Consider the following 4,499-nt stretch of genomic DNA (forward strand, 5'->3'; position numbering starts at 1 on the left):
GGATAAAGCATTTTCTACCAACTGGAAGTAAAGTTCAGGGCGTAGAGCGTGTAGCTTTTAATGAACTTTGAGATCCCTGGATGATCAGTGATGTGTAAATGAATCGTTTCATTTAATGGTATTTTTTAAGCACTTACCAGGTGTCAAACACTGTTCTAAGCTCTGGTGCGGTTACAAGTTAATCAGCTGGGATGCAGCCCCTGTCCCACATGGGGCTCACAGTCCAAGTGGGAGAAAGACTGCGAGCCCATTGTTGGGTAGGGACCATCTCTATATGTTGCCAACTTGTACTTCTCAAGCGCTTAGGACAGTGCTCTGCACACAGTAAGCGCTCAATAAATGCAATTGAATGAATGAATGAAGAAGAGGTAACTATTCCCCATTTTACAGTTGAGAAAACTGAGGCCCAGAGAAGTTAAGTGACTTGCCCAAGGTCACACAACAAGCAGTTGGCAGAGCCAAAATTAGAACCCAGGTCCTCTGGTTCCCAGGCCCATGATCTTTGCCTTAGGCCATGCTGCTTCTCTTTGAATCAGCATTCAATGGGTAGGGACCGTCTCTATATGTTGCCAACTTGTACTTCCCAAGCGCTTAGTACAGTACTCTGCACACAGTAAGCGCTCAATAAATACGATTGAATGAATGAATGAACTGAGCTGGACAAGACCTGTAGAAGTAATCTGCTTCAGCTGTTGCTTTCATGAAAGTACTAGTAATGGTAGTTATTGAGCATCTACTCAGTGCATTGCACTGTACCAAACGCTTTGGAAATACATCTGAAGCACAGTCCTTGTTTCTTGTACACAAGGAGCTTACAGAGCGGCATGGAAATATTCACCAGTAATAACTGACTAAACCAGCCAGGATAGATGAATTGTTTTGTATGGCATGATCCAAAGGGCAAATGGTTATTTGAGAAGGGCCCAACTTTGACAGAATTCCCTCCGTGCTTGTAGTAAGGACCCACTTTGACAGACTTGTGAACACTAGCCCTCTCCAGCTTCCTTAACCTAACCTCTCTTCTACCACTTCTACCTTCCCTGACCATGCCCACAGTTCAGGAGAACACACATTCAGAGAAGAAGGGAAAGAGACAAGCTTGGTTCTGCCTATCTGACTAAAATTGGTACTGTAGTGATCATCATCAATCGTATTTATTGAGCGCTTACTATGTGCAGAGCACTGTACTAAGCGCTTGGGAAGTACAAATTGGCAACATATAGAGACAGTCCCTACCCAACAGTGGGCTCACAGTCTAAAAGGGGGAGACAGAGAACAAAACCAAACATACTAACAAAATAAAATAAATAGAATAGATATGTACAAGTAAAATAAATAAATAAATAAATAGAGTAATAAATGTGTACAAACATATATACATATATACAGGTGCTGTGGGGAAGGGAAGGAGGTAAGATGGGGGGATGGAGAGGGGGACGAGGGGGAGAGGAAGGAAGGGGCTCAGTCTGGGAAGGCCTCCTGGAGGAGGTGAGCTCTCAGTAGGGCCTTGAAGGGAGGAAGAGAGCTAGCTTGGCGGAAGGGCAGAGGGAGGGCATTCCAGGCCCCGGGGATGACGTGGGCCGGGAGTCGATGGCGGGACAGGCGAGAACGAGGCTCGGTGAGGAGATTAGCAGTGGAGGAGCGGAGGGTGCGGGCTGGGCTGGAGAAGGAGAGAAGGGAGGTGAGGTAAGAGGGGGCGAGGTGATGGACAGCCTTGAAGCCCAGGGTGAGGAGTTTCTGCCTGATGCGCAGATTGATTGGTGGCCACTGGAGATTTTTGAGGATCTCCAGGGGTAGACAGTCCACAATTTCCTCGGGTAGTCTGTTTTAGTATTTTATCATTCCTACAGTCAAAAGTCTCTCTCCATTGCAGTTTAAGTTCATTTCCCCTTGTCTGGTCTTCTGTGAATATGAAGGACAACAGATCATTATTCTCTTCCTAAAAACCCTTATTTGTTTGAAGATAGTTATCACCCTTTAATCTTCTCTTCTCTAGGTTAAACAGTGTATTCTTTTCATCTTTCCTCACAGGATCTTCAGTTACTTTTGTCTTTTCTGGTTTCTCTACAATTTCTCCACAGCTTTTTCAAAATGCAAATTCCCAACCAAGACACTGTTCCCAAATTCCCAAACAAGACACTGTACTCTAAGGAAGGTTTGACTAAGGTACAGTTTTAGTAGGATTATTTTCCAACTCTTGCATGCCATAGGTAGCTGTCCTAATCATGGCGGGAAGTGTAGCTAAAAAGAGAAGCCATGGAAAGCAGCGTGGTCTAGCGCATAGAGCACAGGCCTGGGACAGACAGACCTGGGTTCTATTGTTGACTCTCCCACTTGTCTGCTGTGTGACCTTTGACAAGTAAGTCACTTAATTTCTCTGTGCCTCAGTTACCTCATCTGTAAAATGGGGCTTTTAAAGTAAAGAAACGGAACCCCCAAATTAGAGACAATCCCATATAAGGTGGGGGTGTCTGACCACCTTAGGAACCCTACTCAATTTTAGAGTCATCTGAAAATCTGATGGGTATATTCCCAATTATTTTGTCCAGGTCATAAATGTCATAAATCCTTATTTTTATTTCTTATATGCCTTGTGTTTGTTTTGGTTTCCTGCCCCTTTTCCTCTTTTTTCCTTTAGCCTCCCCTCATTACAAGTACATTCCTCGAATCCCTGAATAGGAATAGTATTGTTAGAAATTTATGCGAGTAGGGAACATGTATGAGAACATTGCCCTAGGCAAAGCCATCTATGTGTAATCATCAAATCTCCCATATTTGAGTCAATCAGTTTTTCGGTTGATCATTTACATTTTTATGCTATTATTTGCTGCGTCAACATCATCTAAAACTAGGCATATCTTGATTCACAAATTAATTCACTTTGACAATTTTGTTTAGGCCAATTCACAAAAATGTAACCAAAATAATTTCCCATGGTCTTTATCCCTCATTTAGCAAATTCAGTAGAATTAACAATACATGCCTCTTAAGGCGGACTGAGTACGTGGGGTCTGGTTTTTATAATCTAGAGACATAAGTATGTAGTTGAAAAATCAGCTTTCTGCATCAGTGGGATCAACATTACCATACAAATATAATTACCCTTGCATAAGAGATCTCTGATAGGTTCTAGTGGATTGATGCCAAGAGAAATACTCTGTTTCCATGTTTCCTAATTTTTAAAATGGAAAACAACAACAAAGAAACCAAAATGTCTTGGTAATCAGTTTCAGTAGCTTTTAAAAGGCTGTAACTTTCTGAGATCCTGTTCTTTGTTTAAATTTTGTTTGACAAGTGTTTTATAAATGATTAGAAGAGGTGGTTTATGTTTCATTAATGAGGCTGATAGTGGTTAATTACTAAAGTGGAGTAAACAGTCCAATACCAGATCGAGCAGGAAGGGTCAATTATGTAGAGAAGAGCCAGCTGGACTAAATATGATTTCCTTTAACTAGTAGAAACCCAAAACATGTTATAAACACTCAAACAGGGGAAAAAAATCCCAACTACCAGTTGAATGTTTCTTAGGGATCTGGTCACATTGCTATGCTAAAAGCCCAAGGTCATTCTACTGTCAGATTCCAAACCACCTAAGAGCAAAATATACCAGGTAGAACCTATTTTCCTTAGTTTCACAGGACTTTATTTGAAAAGATAGTGTAGCCTCAGGTTCAAGGAACTGCAACTTCTGATCATATCTCTTGGACTTCTGCAAGATCAATAAAACATTTTTATACCTCTAAGTATGTATAAATGATTGCTATATGGCCCAATGGTAACAGAATCCTCCCGGATGCATGGGTAATTATGTACCCAGAAATTATCACTTTTTTGCTTGTATAAAAAATATATTCAGATTTTGGTTCCAATGGAATCTACGTGCAGCAGGAATTTCACTTTCCTAAATGTGAGCATATCCAGTGCTTAGAACAGTGCTTTGCATGTAGTAAGCGCTTAATAAATGCCATTACTATTATTATTATTATTATTATTATTATTATTATAGGGCTTTATTTCAGGAAAAAGTTTTCCACCATGCCAGCTGAAGCTCTATTTTCCAGTTTTTTCTTCCCAGGAAACAAGGCAGTAAACACCTTATAAACAGAACCAGGGAAACGTAGGCGTGCTAATCATGACACTCACTTTATACAGTTAAAATGGTTGCTCCCTCTATAGATATACATATATGGAGTTAAAGGTAAATACAAATTCATCTTCCTATGACTAGGTGTCAAAATCCCATCACAACATTCCACCAGCCAGTCATTTTAGCTATCTGGGTTAACTAACACGTGAAGAGGTAGCCACGTTTTGCTACCAAAACGAGAGAATGTGGCACTCAATCAGGAAAACAAAATATTTATTAAGTAAACAATAGAGAACTCTGGGAAAGTGTGACGTGAAGGTCCCAAAGGCCTCTATCCCTGATGATCCAGTTATTATTTGATTTATGTAGGCTTGCAGCTGCCCTTGTTTTGACCCTAGGGAGGGCTGTGTGG

This window comes from Tachyglossus aculeatus, chromosome 7 (assembly GCF_015852505.1).
Source record: "Tachyglossus aculeatus isolate mTacAcu1 chromosome 7, mTacAcu1.pri, whole genome shotgun sequence".
Taxonomy (NCBI): Eukaryota; Metazoa; Chordata; class Mammalia; order Monotremata; family Tachyglossidae; genus Tachyglossus; species Tachyglossus aculeatus.